Here is a 17,656-nt window from a genome sequence, read left to right as displayed (position 1 = left end):
TTAAAAAAAAATAATAATAATTTCCTATGGGAAAGTAATGGTTGACACCAAAACTAACATCTATATTACCTACTTATAGTGACAATTTAGCAAATAGTTCAGTCCATATTCCAAGTTTTGTGACTATCAACTAATCCTTTCTGCAGTCATTTTAAGGTCCTGAATAGAGAAACCACATCCAAAGACAAAATTCAGTATCAGAACCAGGTGAATCAGCCCAGGCAGAAAAGAGTCCCCTTGAAGAATTATCCGTAGCAAAGCCCACCTCCATCTGCGTGTGCCACCGTAAGTCACTTTTGCACCATTATCTCTTTGATCCTCACAACTGGAGAGCAATAGGGAAGATATTGTTACCCCCATTTTATAAGGCAGGAATAAGCTAAGCAAGTCCTGAAGCTGAGACCAGAATCCAGGTTTCTCCATTCCTTCTGCAACCCTGACTCATTTTAGTGATAATTTCCCAGATTTATTATTAAGCCAAAAACAACTGACTGACTTGGGCTACACTCTGGTGAGTTATCAGTGAGCCGTGAAATGCTCCAAATGTGGACTGAGATAAGAAGGTAGAGCTTCTAGAATAGACTTAAGAATCTAATAGTGATGTGAGAACAGCTGCCTTTCTTAGGAGAGTGCTTAGAATGTACCAGGCACTGGGCACAGTACTTTATATATATATACTACCTTATTTATCCTTAAAACACCACCATGAGGGGTATATTATTAGCTCTATTTTACAGATGAGGGAGCTGAAAGTTAAACTGGTTAACCCACCAGGGTAACAGTGAGTAATCCTGTCTGATGGGGAGTTGCCTGTTCAGGCCAGAGCTTCCAGCCAAATGAATCAACAGAGACAGGAATGTCACAGGCTGCCCTTGACGTGGGCTGCCGATCTTGTGCTCAACTTACCTGCTCTGTGTACAGCCTTCCACTCTCTCTCTCTCCTCACCTGCCGGCTCGGAATGGTGAGGTTACCTCTCAGCTGAAATCTTCCCTTTGATGCAGGAAATCCCATCAAGCCTCTGGGAGGCTCAGCGTTCTGATGCTTTATACAGGGTATACTTTTGCAATATTCTTCTCCCTCAGTTCAGAAGGATCAACACGTCAGCCTCTGAAAGAGAATATCTCCCAGGACTCACGGTGGGGCACACGATTTAAGAAAAATAACATTTTAATGCAATATTTTTTAAAATCGAAATTAATGCCAAAAAAATATTTAAATAAAGATGGGATCTAACCTTACACTTGCAGAACTCACCTCACTCTCCTTACCCCAATCCCAGCCCCATTGGATGCTGTTTATATTTAAATATTTGACGTTTTGTTCACCATGGATTTCTTTTCTACTTCTTTTTTTTTTTGTATTATTATTTTTATAAAGATGACATTCAATATTATCTCGATGACCCGAGTTTGCATCTCACTTCTCTCCCCCATGCCAATCCTGGACCAGGAGCCTGAAGGACAGAATCCCAGACCCTGGGCCCTGACTTCCTCTGAAATGTTGTCTCATGTTCCTGCCCCCTCCACACATCAGCTGTTCTCTGCAGTGGCCCCACCAAAGCGGTGACCGGTGCTCACAGCTCATGGCCTAGCAACGCCTCGCTCCACCCAGCCCTGGGAGAGATGGAGGAAAGGAAAAGTCTTCTCCACCTGCCACCAGAGCTGTAGGAGGACTTTTGCTGTCTTTCTTTTTCTTAAGGACACTTTCCAGACCATCAGTTGAGTAATTTGCCAGGAGGGAAATTCCTATCTCAATTCCCTCAAATCAGTGCTGACATATAATTCTAATTATCGAATTCCCATCACTGCTTCTCTAATGCGATGATTCCCAGTCTTTACAAAAACGAACCCCTGTGCCCAGGGTGCTTCTGGATATATGAAATAAATCAGTGTCTCCAGAGGTGCGAGCCTGGTGTCTGTTGTCGTTGCAGCTTCCTCGGTGATGCCAGTGTGTGGGGAACAAGGTTAAGAACAGCTGCTTTAGAGAGATACTTGACTTTCATTTCCTCAACTATGCTATGAAGGTAATAATAGACTCTCCCTCTTTGACTGCTTTGGAGGAATCAAGTCACATCATCTGAAACACCCAGTGTGGCCTGTGTGTGTATGTGCACTTTTTACTAATATCAGCTATTAGCATTAGTAGTTAGGAATTCTTTCTTCAAATAAAGTGATGAGACGCCCAATTAATAAACAGGTAAAGGAAGAACTGCTCTGTCGGAAGCCGGGGGGTGAGGTGAGACACAGATCCCACTGTCCTTTTCCAGAGAGCTCTGCAGAACCCTTACAGTTCCTGGTTAATAATTTGAAGGCCCATGGTCTGGAACATAATGACATTACAAAGCCAATTTAACTGTGCTTGAAGTGGCTTTTTCTGCTGTGGCCCACTTCCCATCTCTCTTTTAGTGGCCACAGGATTGAGCAGAGCAGGGCAGAGCTGCTTGGCCCAAGTGGCATCTCTGACCTCAGGCTTAGTAGCTGAGTAAGCGGCCACTAACTGAGCTCACGGACCCACCCAAAAGATGCTGCTATAAATTCCCAGTCCCTTGGCTGGATGAATGTCTCTGTTTGGTTTTTTTGGTGTGTGGTTGTGGCTAAAGGCTTGAACACATTTCCTGCTCAAGAGTAGATTAATATTTAAGCGTCCTGGGCAGGAAGACCCTAAGGCATCCCGGCTTGGCCAGGGTACTCCCTTTGGGAAAGAGTAGCTCGCCTGTCTGGGAACAGCTGGGTTTTATTTGTTTCTTGGGCAGTGTTAATTGTTTCAGCCATAAGCTAAACCCAACCAGTCAAAAATCTCAGCCTCATTCAGAGACCTCTGCCAGCCCCAGGCTGAGTCAGAGAGCGAGAAAAGGGTTCAGGTTGCGATCAGCGGGGGTGAAGTTGGCTCTGTCTCAGAACTCATCTGTGCTGCAAAATTGGCTGTGTTCCTCTTCCCGTGGGGAGGCCGATTTGGGCTCTGCCTGTGCGAGTATAGCTCCCATTGCTTTCTTTCATTGCTTCCTATCAACGCAGCGTCCTTTTTCAGAAAGTGGTACTCAACAACAGCAAGCGTGTTTTGTTTCTTCCTCCCCTGAGCAAGAGCCCATTCCCAGACTCATTTGGGGAAGAAAGTTGATATTTCATACAGAGTGTGCTTAACGTGTACGCCTGGATTGTTCTTCAGGGATGCTATTTTAGGAAGATGTGTAGTAGCCGAGCTCTTTAATTGCAAGTAACAGAAACCAGCTTGTGCTGGCCTTAGCCACAGAGGAGAATTTATTATAAGGATAAAAGAACATCTCATGGAAGTAAGGCAAGGAGTGTGGCCAAGCTTTAGGAAGGCACCAGAACTGGAGAGCTGTGAGGGCATTGCCACCACGTCTCATCTCTGCAGCTCTGCGTGTGTGCTGCTTTTGTCTTTCTTTGCTAGCTGGCTTGCACTGCTGGGCTGCAAGGAGAAATGTCGCTGTCACTCAGAGGGCAGCACTCATCTCTTCCACTCAATACATGTGCTCAGAATGACTGGTGTCTTTCAGTAGCCATTCTTGGGAAGAAGAAACTGATTGGTCAGATTCCATCAGCAACGGCCAATGGCAGTGGCTGTTCACCAAACCCAAGTTTCCATATCTGCATGATGATTAGAGTCACTTGTGGGAGTTTTGTTTTTTCTGAACACATACCCACGCCTCACCCTAGAATCTCTCAGAGTGGGGCCTGGGACTCCATTAAAAATTCCTGAAGAGATTCTGATGCTAAATTAGATTTGAGAGCCATTGAAACACAAGTTTTTGGTAACCCTGAGTCTTTCTACCAAAGTCCAAAGAAAGACTGCCTCTTAAGCTATTGCAGAGGCTACCACTGCAGGGCTGGAGTGAGCAATTCATTCCAGAGCAAACATACTGAGTGGGATGGGGAACTCCATACCCTACGGAGCACTTGCTGTAGAACCAGTCTAGTGGAAATCTGAGAAGCTACCACAGAGCTGAATCTAATACTATAGTCTTTGAAGGCTTCATGGTCAGGACTTTTACACAAGATTCCAAAAACCGTTCTCACCATGTGAAATCTGGCTCAGTGTTAGCCAAGCAGGTGATGCTGGTGTCGTGGGCCAGGGTGAGAGTCAAGGACAGGTGTAGAATCTTCACTTGGAAGAAAAGCAGGACCTTACTGGGTAAATAGCACCTTAGAGAATCAGGTTGTGCTTTATGCTCGCATGTTTTTGTTTCTTCAACGTGCTGCTTGGTAAACTATTGCCTCTTCTTTTTCTAATGGCTGCTGGTTTGTTCTTTAAGACTCAGCTTGTGTTTCCACTTCCAGGAAGCCCTCAGATGCCTTTGTCCATTAATCTTTGTTTCTGTTCCTATAATGTCCTCGGTGAACTTTGAGCACATCGCAGATTGTCATCACTTTACTTCTCCAACTTCTCCACCTGACGACAGGTAGTTGGCAATTTGGGAACTAAATCTACTTGCACGGGGACCAGCGTGAACTCTCCTGCTGAACTGATGCAGTGACATGTCTGCTTACCTGGCCCGCGGGTTCCTTTCTGCCCCTCACTTCCCCCTTATTCCCACAGCCAAAGTCACTTTGTTTTGTCAACAGTCTCAATACCATTCCAGGACCTGGGATCACGCATCCCCTAATTATAGAAAATTTAAGGAGTCCTGCACCCAGCAGGCCGTACTAATTAGGACACCCTTTAGCCCCATGATGGATTTTGAAGATACTTTGTGTTTTACTCTAAGACGCTATCGCTAAATCAGCTATAATTCACTAGGCATGATTCAGATGTTATCTCATTTAACTCCTACAACAACCCTATAAAGAGTTTTATAAGGAAAATTGGGAGCTCAGAAAGGTTAAGTAACTTGCTGAGGTCACACCACCAGTAAGTCTCAGGACCAAGATCTAAACCCAGATCTGACTCCAATCTCTTATACCCTTAAACACTATGCTGCACTTTAGGCCCCTTTTGAAACTTACTTTACATTGTTAGCTCTCTTTCCCTATGTATGCTTTATTTTCTCAGTTAGAATAAAATATGCAATAAATATTTCTTCATTGAATATAAACAATACAATTATGGCCCATAGTCCCAGCTACTTAAGAGGCTGAGGTGGAAGGATCGCCTGGGTCTAGCTGTTCAAGTCCAGCCTGGGCAACAACATAGTGAGACCCCATCTCTAATAAAAAAATTTTTTTAATCTCCAATAAACAATACTATTATGGATAATGCATCTCTGGACTGAATTTAAAAAAAAAAAAAGCTTCCAAAAGTGCCTAACCTTCTCTTATGGGATATCAAATACAAAACGATTTTCTAGAACTATCTATTTAAAAGTGTCTAACAAAATGTAAGCCTAGGCCTATTTGCATCTCATCTGCCTACCACGACTGATGAAGATTTCTCTACATTTTCCTGAACTCCAAGAAATCCCTACTTCCTCTGAGCTGTTTGTTTTAGGCCTGGCCCCTACATGGTAGGGTCTGAGAATGTGCAAAGTACTGTATCAAGACAGGACGGCTGGGCAGGGGTGGGCAGCCACAGCTATGAGTATTCGTAACTGAGTCACAGAAGAGTCACACAAGCTGGGCTTGAAACTGGGAAGGTGGGTGAGGGAACCACATACACAGGTTTTTCCCAGATAGGTCACCTACATACCTGACTGGGTCACGCAAGAAAACATTCATCACTTGTCTCAAAGGAGGAAGTTTCAAGAAAACACAAATGTTCCAAGGATTATCAGAAATGTTTTGCATCAATTATAAGTGGAGAAGTAGAAATAAAACTTTAAAACTAAATCAGAATTATGCACACCCTCCACACTCAAGCATGGTTCAAAAGCTAGAAATCTAAAAAGATGCATTTAGACATAAGAGTAGAATCAAACACAACCTATTCCAACAGACGAGATGAAGTGTAGACTGCAAGGAAGCAGCAGCCGAGCCTTTTTTCTCCAGGAGCAAACTCGTCCAGAGCCTTGCAGAGCTCACAGAGCATGCGCCAGGCAGATTTATGACCCTGCATTGGGGAGCAGTGGAGGCTCAGGTACAGGCTGAGTATCCCTTATCCAAAATGCTTGGGACCAGAAGTGTTTCAGATTTTTTTCAGATTTTGGGATATCTGCATTATACTCACCAGTTAAGCATCCCTAATCTGAACATCCGAAATCAGGTTGGCACTCAAAAAGTTTCGATTTTGGAGAATTTAGGATTTGAGATTCTCAGATTAGGGATGCTCAACCTGTATTACCTCCTGCAAGTATCACATTTTTGTTATGCTAACTTTCACTCTAGATGAAAAGGGTAATCGCCTCTCGGCTTCCTCATGGGCAGAAAGCCTCAGAATGCCTGCAGTGTGACAAATGAAACGCCCTCGTAAGCACCCACAAAGAACAGGGAGCTGGTAGATTTGAACTGGGTGACGTGAGGGTGCTCCCTGCCTTGGGCGCTGCAAACATAGGCTGTGTGTGTGGTGGAGGTGAGGGGGTGGAGGGTGAGGGAATAAGCACGTGTTTGTTTCTTAACACATTAAATTTCAGATGCTGGTGGCACCTGCGAAATACACCCAGGAAGCTGGTGGAGAAGAGTTTCTGGAACTCAAAAGAGAAGTCAGGGCAATAGATTGTAGGAACCTTTTGCAGAGAGGAGATAAATAAAATCCTGTGCGCCACAGGGAGAAAACACAGCGAAGTGAGGACCAGGGACGTAAGCTTGGGGAAATACACCCTGGCTGAGGCATTCTGGCTATCCACCTCCAAGCTCTTTCTCTTTTTTGTACAGAAATTTCTCTTAGCCTTGAGAAATTCCTAATGCTTATCTTATTCTCTTCCCTTCTACCTTGAACAGTAGTAAAATTTCTCCTCAAACCTGATGCTCAAATAGTCTGGGAAGAAATGACTTTACTTAGTAGGGTCATAAAAAAAAGTAGTAGTAAAGTATGGTGTTTGAATGTTTTAATAACCTTGCTCAAGAATAAAAAACTGGTATCTAAGACAGCATAAGATTTTTATTGCACACCATCAATCTATATATTTGAGCAAAAAATCACCCTTATAAGAATGTTTTAAATTGTTAAGTTGGAACTTTCCTACCACTAATTTTTTAAAAACTCCCTCTCCTTCTCTCCTCCCAAATCACTACATGATAGATCACAAGGAAGTTGTCTGTAGTAAGCAATGTAGGATTTAACATAAATTTTATGACTTAAGATTTGTTATATTTTACCTGCCTTTCCTGAATCATCATTAGCAAGTTATTGTTTGACGTTCCTACATTTTTCTCACTATGCACACAGGGTCATTGTTCCCCACTCTGCTTTCTGTACCTTTTAGGCAAGTTGGCAGAAGTGCAGTGTAATCGCTGAATCACTCAGCAAAGCAAGTGGCTGGGGTTCAGCTGTCTGCACTGAGACCTGTTTCATTACACTATACCTCGTGCGTATGCGATTTCACCAGGGCCCAGGACTGAATCAGCACTAGAGCAAGGTGGGAATAATGCTAACCCAGGTGTTCCTGACATTATCAGACAAAGGGAACTCAAAAGGCTGGGTGTTAGCTGGTTGAGGGACAGACTTCCTGACATTAAAGAGGCGGGGGCAGGTTTGTTTTATACTCCTCCTACAAAAGAGTAACCCAGTTTTCTCAAGGCTCACTAAGGAAGTCCTAAATAAGAACTTTTATCAAATGTGAACACAAAGAAAAGCACATTTAATAATGTCACTGATTAAAACATGTTATGAACATACAAAATTTTTCAGTACTCAGGACCAGAGGTCTTCATATGGGCTATGTCTAACTCCAGGGGTACCTCAAAATCTTCTAAGGGGTCCCTGAGCAAGGGTCATTTTAAAAGGATCTTTCTCCACATTCTGACCTTTTTCCTCAAACTGAGCAACCTGAAAGACAAACAAAACAAAGCCACTGCATCCACAATATTTCTTCCGTTCTACAAAATAAAGGCACGCCACTCCCCTTGCCCGCTCACTCTAGGCCATACAGCCAGGCTCGAGGCATTAAAGTCCCCAGAGTACAAAAGTGGGAGTCTCTTATGAAGTCTTCCCCAGGCAGTAGAAGGCCTGAGGGCTTCCTGACTTTCCCTCTTCCAAAATTCTGCAAAGGGGGATTTAGAAATGGGGATATTTAGAGACCTGTTAGGATATGCAAAATGTGAATGTGTGGTAAAGTGGAGTAAAGTAGCAGTAATAATAATTTTTATTTAGCAAATTGGCCACTTCCATCTCTAAGATTCCTGCCAAGAAATACACCACTCCTGATGGAAATCCTAGCAAAGCAAGCAAGCATCTGTAAAAAATACTGAATGCTACAGCTTTTCTTGTAATTTTTTCAACTATTTAAAAACTCATCCATACAACAGTCATTTACTGGCAAGGACGGTACCTTTGGACAGTCGAAACAACAATAGTTTAGTGAGGCTGATTATTTTAATTGCACTTGGAGTATTTTTCAGGACTACCAAAATTTCCATGATGCACTAAATAAAACCTATCGACAAAACTTTTCACAATCATATCGTGAAATATTTACTCCAAATAGTCAAATATCATTTACTTCATCTTATGAAATGAAAAATTAGTATTTACTACCATCTATCACTAGAAAATAAGTTAGATTCTAGCTGGCAGACCAGTTTTTAGCAGCATATAACATTATATAGGAAAAGTCTGATTCTAATAAAATTATTTTTTGATTTCTAATTCTACCAAAAGCCAAACACCTTAGTTAAATATATACATACACTTTTACTGAAAGAATATCTTGCCTTCTATAAACCTACTTGCTTCCTAAATAATTTATTTTAGCCACAGATGACTATGACTTGTTACAAGTTAAACAATGAGAAACAGTATATTTATCATTTTTTATGTTAAATCTACATGATGATAAATCTTGAGTGTTTTCAGTAATCACTTATAAGAGGTGTTCTGTAATTTTTTTTGATGATTTTTCTAATAGTCTTCAAAATTCATTAACACATTTGAATTTTCAAGTCAGATCTTTCCTAACACAGTAAGTCTGATTTGGTTATTTGATTTAATGAGATGGTAGATATTTAACTTGATTTCATTACTGATGGGCATTTACCGTTATTTGAATGATTGAATCTGCAGCTCCAAGGTTTTGATGAAATATATATTATAATGAAAATATATTTAATGCACTAATTATACCAAAAATTCTTATATCCAAAAAGGTGTTTTGAAAGTAATAGATTGGATCTTCCTAATCCTTTATTAATATACTGAATTAAGTAAAGTTTTACTAAGTTAAAGAATAACAGGTACAATTAATAATCATTTGACAGTCTTGGTAAAGCCCTTTGGGTTTACATCCCCAAATTTGAATAATTCTCAGTAACAAACACTTCTAAAAGGCACTTTCCAATTCAATGTTTTCAACAAAAAATGAACAAGAAACTCCACAGCATGATCAATGACTTTCAGGCATAAAAATATAGGGTAAAATTCAATCATAAACTCCAAGAATACAAAAATCAGATCTAATAGAAGTGGCCCCTGTCCTTCAGTCCAGAACCCTATTCTTAGACACAGGAGCTGGAAGTTGTCAGCTTCTCTGAAGATGGCAGGTGGTAGAGGTGGTGGTGGCTGGAAAGTGACTGCCTTGTGACCAATGGGGACTTTCTAAATTTAATGAATGGTCATTTTGTACAATAAGTTTCACTACCTTTATTTTTGCTCTTTGTGTGACAGTACCAACTAAAACATACTTTTTTTCATTATTCTTGCAATAATATGACCCCACATTTTCACATTTCAACTTTTGGGGCCTCACCTAGGCATTATGGTGAATTCTGCTGCACAGTGGTCCCTTATCCACAGGGGACACATTCCAGGAACCCCAGTGGATGCTGAAACCACGGAAAGCACCAAACCTATAAATACTATGTTTTTTCCTATACATAGATACCTATGCTAAAGTTTAACTTGTAAATCAGGCACGGAAAGAGATTAACAACTAATAAGATAGAAAAATTATAACAATATACTACAATAAAAGTTACGTGAATATGGTCTCTCTCTTTTAAAATATCTTATTGTACCGTATCTTGAATAAACAAAACCATGGAAAGTGAAACCGTGGTTAGAGGGGGACTATTGTATTACATTAGAATAAAATCTTGTGGGGCAATTGCAATGAAAATACAAATTCAAAGAGAAAAAGGAAACATAAAATTTTAAATATCTTCATGTATTTTCTATATAGATGATGGTATTAAATTTCTATGGTATTTAGACTCCATTAGACATACAAAGACCAATGTGTGTTTTCTTTTAAGATGTCAATATTTACACTATGCTGGGTATTATATCTTTTGCCAATATTTAAACTTAGTAAGAGCTTTAGATGTGCAAAGGAATATAGCATCCTTTTAAAACTATTTTCTTAAAGAATTAGAGAGTACTTGTGCAAAAATATTTGAAAACCACTGCTCTACACAGAGGAAAGGCAAGCAATAACCCTTTTCCAGGCCAAAGACACCTGGAGCAGATTTTTTATCAGTGACGTCTAGAATGAACTATCAGGAAGGAGAGCTTAACATTTGTTGGCTTCTCCTGGCACCTAGAGGGAAAGCCAAGCATAGACAGGGATTAAACACTTCTGCTATTGAGTCAGAGCCTCTAAAATTTTATTTACGGTGCATAGTAACAAAAAAAGGGACAGCTCAGATCTGTAAGTCTGCCCAAGCAGCAACTCCTTCATCATGGTATTTGGGACTTACGCTCACCACCCTTTGTAAAGGTACTGACTTTACGGAGTACATTTTAGCATCACTATTTTTAACCAAGCATCCATTCATTATGTTACATTCTGGGGATTCAATATGTAAAAACCTGCGCTTGGAGAATTTACACTCCTGTTGGGGAAAAAAAAAAAACACAGTAAATATGAATTTCTGTAGCACAAATTAACGGCTCAATGAATGAACAAACAGAGGGAGTTGTTGCCAAAGGTCAGGCTAGTCTGGGAAAGAGAAGGCTGGAATCAAAGTGGGTCTTTAAAAAATCAGAATCAAGAGAACGAGACTGGTGGGCCGATTTTCCGGGGACACAAGCAGGATGGTGCAGGTGTGATGCACATAGGCTTGCGAGAGGAATGACAATTAGCCCAGAGCAGATGGCTACTGTGAAAATTGGAAGGTAGCTAGAAACCAGACTGCGGAGGGTCTTAAATGCCAAGGGAGAGCTGAGTTTTATTATATGAGAAATGTGAAGGCTTCTGAGATCAATGTGCACAGCAACATTTTAGGAAGTTTTTTTAATGACAGTGATACATAGGAAGAGACGGCAAAAAAGCTAGTTAAATTTTAGCAATAGTGTGGGTAGCTAGGATGAAGACAGAGACTACGGTAAGGATAATGGGACTGGAAAATAATCAAAGGGCATAGTGCTAAAAGGAGGGGGGAAGACTATGAGTAATGACAAGGTTTCAAGCCTATGTGACTGTGATAACCATGGGGCCCCGTGACAAAAATAAATCCAAAGGGAAAACAGGTCTGTGTTCAAAGGAGCAGGGTCAGAAAGCAGGAATGGACATTTGAATAGAAAGGCTCAATCTCCTGACTCCTCTGCTGTCACCAACTATGGTGAACCACATTACACTAGAAGCAGAAAATCATATGCTTTCTCCAATTTTGTTCTCTTGCTCAATTAAATAACAGGAAAAATGGGACTTGTATTTTAAATTGTTATTGATCAATTATATATAGGGGTACCTTGGAGAGATCATGGATTCGGTTCCAGACCACTTCAATAAAGTGAGCATCACAATAAACTGACTCACACAAATTTTTTGGTTTCCCAATGCATATAAAAGTTATGTTCACATATAGTCTATTAGGTATGCAATAACATTATGTCCAAAAAAAATCTATCTTAATTTAAAAATATTTTATTTTAAAAAATGCTAACAATCATGTAGGTTTTCAGAGAGTTATTTTTTTGCCAGCGGAGGGTCTTGCCTCTATGTTGTTGGCTGCTGACTGATCAGGTTGGTGGTTGGTGAAGGTTGGGGTGGCTGCGGCAATTTCTTAAATTAGGACAACAATGAAGTTTGCTGCATCACTTGACCCTTGCTTTCACGAGTGATTTCTCTGTGGCGTGCAAGGCTGTTTGATGGCATTTTAACCACAGCAGAACTTCTTTCAAAATTGGAGTCAATCCCCTCAAACCTTGCTGCTTTATCCATTAAGCTTACATAATATTCTAAATCCTTTGTTGTCATTTCAACCATGTTCACAGAATCTTCACCAGAAGTAGATTCCATCTCAAGAAACCACTTTCTTTGCTCATCTAGATAAGAAGCAACTCCTCATTCATTCAAGTTTTATCATGAGATAGTAGCAATTCAGTCACGTCTTCAGGCTCCACTTCTAAATCTCTTATTATTTCCACCACATCTTCAGTGACTTCCTCCACTGAAATCCTGAGCCCTTCAAAGTCATCCATGAGGGCTGGAATCAGCTTGTTCCAAACTCCTGTTAATATGGATATTTTGACCTTGTCCCATGAATTGTGAGTGCTCTCAATGGCATCTAGAATGGTGAATCCTTTCCAGGTTTTCAGTTGACTTTGTCCAGATCTATCTGATGATTCATTATACATGGCAGCTATAAAAATATATTTCTTCAATGATAAGATGTGAAAGTCACAATTACTCCTTGATCCATGGGCTGCAGAATGGATGTTGTCTTAGCAGTCCTGAAAACAACATTCATCTGCTTGTACACGTCCAATCAGAGCTCTTGGGTGACTAGGTGCATTGTCCATGTGCAGTAATATTTTGAAAGAAATCTTTTTATTCTGAGCAGATCTCAACAGCGGACTTAAAATATTCAGTAGACCATGCTGTAAACAGATGTGCTGTCATCCAGGCTTTGCTGTTCCCTTTATAGAGCACAGGCAGGGTAGATTTAGCATAATTCTTAAGGGCCCTATGATTTTTGGAATGGTAAATGAGCATTGGCTTAAACTTAGTGTCGCCAGCTACATTACCCCCTCAACAGCCTGTCCGTTGAAGCTTTGAAGTCAGGCATTGACTTCTCTCTAGCTATGAAAGTCCTAGATGGCATCTTCTTCCATTGGAAGGCTGTTTCATCTACATTGAAAATCTGTGTAGTGTAGCCACCTTCATCAGTTACCTTGGCTAGGTATTACAGATAACTTGCTGGAACATCTACATCAGCACTGTTTCACCTTGCGCTTTTACATTAATGGAGACAGCTTCTTTCCTTAAGCCTCATGAACCAAACTCTTCCAACTTTTCTTCTGCAGCTTCCTCAACCTCTCACAGCCTTCAGCAGAATTGAAGAGTATGGGCCTTGCTCTACATTAGGCTTTGGCTTAAGGGAATGTTGTGGTTGGTTTGATCTTCTATCCAGACCACTAAAATTTTCTCCATATCAGTAATAAGGCTATTTTGCTCTTTTTTTATCATTCATGTGTTCACTGGAGTAGCACTTATAATTTCCTTCGAGAACTTTTCCTTTGCATCCACAACTTGGCTGTTTGGCACAAGAGGCCTACCTTTCAGCCTGTCTCAGCTTTTGACAGGCCTTCCTCACTAAGCTATTTCTAGCTTTTGATTTAAAGCAAGACATGTGAAACTCTTCCTTTCACTTGAACACTTAGAGGTCATGGTAGGGTTATTATTAATAATTGGCCTAATTTCAATATTGTGTCCCAGGGAATAGGGAGGCCCAAGGAGAGGGAGGCTCAAGATGGGAACAGCCAGTCAGTGGAACAGTCAGAACACACACATTTATCAATTAAATTCACCATCTTATATGGGTACAGTTTCTGGTGCTTCAAAACAATTACAATATAACATCAAAGATCACCGATAACAGACTACCGTAACAGATATAAAAATGAGAAAGTTTGAAATATTGGGAAGATTACCAAAATGTGACATAAAGACATGAAATGAGCGTACCCTGTTGGAAAAATGGCACTGACAGACTTGCTCCATGCAAGATTGCCACCAACCTTCAATTTGTAAAAATCACAAAATCTGCAAAGCACAATAAAATGAAGTATGTCTGTACATGACTCAACAATGACTGATCAGTATTCACCCTAAAAAATGGAATTTACCTTGAGAACATTCATTTGGAAGTACAAAAGCAGATCTAGTCTACAGCCTCAGAGGGATGGATGTGGTGGCTCACGCCTGTAATCCCAGCACTTTAAGAGGCTAAGGTGGGAGGATGGTTGGAAGCCAGGAGTTCAAGACCAGCCTGGGCAACATAGTGAGACCTCTATCTCTACAAAAGAAAAAAAAAGAAAAAGAAAAATTAGCCAGGCATGGTGGCATGCGCCAATAGTCCCAGCTACTCAGCAGGCTGAGGCAAGAGCATCACTCAAGCCCAGGAATTTGAGATTGCAGTGAGCTATGAAGTCGCTGTACTCCAGCCCAGGAACCAGAGCAAGACCATGTCTCAAAAAAGTAAAAAAATAAAGCCTAGAGTCATCAGCCCCTTACTCAAGTCTTGATACAGAATCCAGAAAAAAAAAAAAATGACTTCTACCTCTCAGCCAAACTTTACCACCTTTGGCCTCTGTGTCATTACAAACTCAAGATAGTAACATTCCTCACCTCACGAACACTGGGAAATTTTTAAAACAAATTCACTTTCCTTCCCCACTGCCCCCCTTCCCCCAAAAGCCTTAGAGCTTATTACATATGAACATCAAATTATTTCCTGACATGTAACATTTAGTACAACGAGACACTGAAAATGTCCAGTTCAAACTATAGCAGGAAGATGTTTATACTACGTAGGACAACCTATCTGTTCTCAGATTATCACATGAACTGAAGTCTGTAAGGCAGGCAGCATAGCACAGGGGTAAAGTGGCTCAAGTCAGACTGCCAGAGTTTCAAGCTCCCACTACTTGAACTTTTGCAAGTAAACCCGACTGCATCTCAATTTTTCAACCTGTAAAATGGAGATGATAATGCCTCCCTTCCTCATAGGAATCTTATTAAATAATGGTGTAAAGTGCTTTAACAGTGCTCAACAAATGTTTGGTGCAATTATTGTTGTACCTTAACATTCAACTCTAGGTTCTCACAGTTGATTTCTTATTTATCGATGGAACTTATATTGCATTAGATCAGGGAGGCAGGGGTACACAAACTTTTTCTGTAAAGGGTCAGACAATAATATTTTCAGCCTTGCTGGCCATATGGTACTACTCTGTTGCAACTATTCAACTCTGCCATTGTAGCACAGAAGCAGTCAGAGATAAAATGTAAACAAATAAGAATGGTAGCTGTGTTACAATAAAACTTTATTTACAGAAATTGAGATTTAATTTCACGTAAGTTTCGCATTACAAAATAGTCTTCTTTTGATTTTTTTCAACCATTTAAAAATGTAAAAACCATACTCAGTTGGGATGCCACACAAAAACAGGCAGCAGGCCAGATTTGGCCCATAGGTGGCAGTTTGCTGACTCCTGCTCTAGATTAACAAATTTATGGGCTTTGGAAGCTTTGTGGAGGGGCAGGGAGATTTGAAATACAGGATGGTGGTATAGAAGAGGAAACTTCTAAGTATAATAGAAAAAAAAGAGATTCAATGCTGTAATTCATTTATTAATATTGAATTCAACTATGTGCAAAACATCTTATTACGCATTGTTGGAATCAAAGATGTAGAAGTCACAGTCCCTGCTCAAGGAACTTATACTGCTCCACAGTAGACAGAAACAAAAAGCCGTCCTTCGAACTATAACAAACCCCTCAGACTTTTAAAAAGCACACGTGTGTGCTCATCAGTGAGGCTGGCAATTTCTTTGGTGCCTCCACCTACAGCCCAGGCCAAATGTGATTATCTCAAGCACTCACATTTCTCCCCTCCCCAAGAATTTTACTAACAGTTCCTTCCCTCCCTTTCAAATTATTCTGTTTTGAATGATCATTTTGGGGGTAATATTCCGGATGATGTACTAAAGGTCAACGGGTTCCATCTTTCAAAAAATTACCATTTAAACTAGTCTTCAGAGATACCATCTCCTTTGTTAGTGACTCCTGTGGTTTTTCATTTCAATTCAGGCAGAAACTTGTCCCTAGGAGGCAGGATAAACAGGTCTATCTTAAGAAAAAAAAAGATACATCAGAAAAATATTTTTTCAGAGCAAATATTAAGTATTTTACCCAAAAGAACACAAAGCAGAAGTAAAAGGTGGACAAAACAGGGCTCTGGTATATACTTCAGTTGGTTCTAAAGACTGGATTTGAAATAATTCAACAGAAACCCACTATGTCAGTATGTCAGAGCAAGTGAAGCATGAAATGGAAATTAACACAGCCGATGCTTAAGAAGGTTATTTGTAAATAATAAACTATTAACAGCACTATAATATTAATATTACTAAAAATAAAAATTAACAGGAATAAAATACTACTAATATTGTCTTGATTGGGATACTAAAATGGCACACATCTCTTAAGCATTTTCCTTGCAAGAACTGTGTGTGCTATTTACCTTTTAAAGACAATAGAACACAATGAAAATTAAAGAGCAGAAAGCAGCAGCACTCCTGATAGTTAAGGTAACCTCATCAGAACAGGCCTGATTTATTTCAGCAAAATCCCAAATCAAATTGGAGAGGAATACAGAGACTCAACAGACTGATTAAAAATGAATTAAGACAGTAAAATATTTGGTTGAGCCAAAAGGATACTGAGAGCTTATAATGTTGAAGGTCTTAAAAAGAAATACATGAGCTTGTCAGTACTTGGGCAAAAAGAAAAATAAGCAAAGAAATTAGAAGATTGACTTTTACAAAGCAAACAGAAGAGAAGGGCAATGTAGTAATTCCTTGCCATCCTCAGATTTCCAATTGCAGTTTCAGCTATTCATGAGCAACTCTGGAAGGAGGTAAGAGGCAATTACAGTTTTGCTATAGCATGAATCTGAATACCACAGTAGGGTGGCTATATGAAAAAATCACCTAAGAAGTGTGCCTAGTAGACATCCTGCCATCCACACCTCAATAGCGATTTGCTATTTTCTACTCTTTTGCCCTTGAACAGTAAAGATTTGTAGAAAATCCTTAAAAACTTTCAGTAATACTCTACAGTTTACTGTATAGCGCTACCTGGGATTCACAAGCATCTGAGCACACATCTCTCTCACCCCAAGAGTTTACCGAATAAGCCTAAAACAACTAGATTTCCTTGTCTTACTGTAACCCATAGTTTACCTAAGGATATCACATACTTTGTGCCTTCTGTTAGCTACACATTATTCTTTTTGTTGCTGATTATATGACTATTCCTCAAAGGCAGAAATTTATTGTCTCAAGTAAGAAACCTACAGCCCTGTGTAGAGAATTCTCATGCCAAGAAAAATGCCTACTTTTTTACTCTTTTTTACTCTTCTCCAATCAGGTATGGAAAACCTTTAGGAAATTAATTTGATTATAATATACAAATCAGTAAAGTACATCACAATTATTATTAAAAGGTAAAAGAAAAGAAGCAATGTTAATGAAATTGTTCCATGAAAGCTACAGAGGGAAATTCAATTCTGAAAATACATATTAGCCTCTACTTAAGAGTTTCATGGTATCAACTCCAAAAGCACATTTTTTGTTTTTAGAATTAGTTAAGAAATAACTATT

Source organism: Propithecus coquereli, unplaced genomic scaffold (assembly GCF_000956105.1).
Source record: "Propithecus coquereli isolate 6110/MARCELLA unplaced genomic scaffold, Pcoq_1.0 Scaffold304, whole genome shotgun sequence".
In the NCBI taxonomy this organism is placed as follows: Eukaryota; Metazoa; Chordata; class Mammalia; order Primates; family Indriidae; genus Propithecus; species Propithecus coquereli.
The sequence above is the reverse complement of the archived record's forward strand: the minus strand, read 5'-3'. Positions refer to the sequence as shown.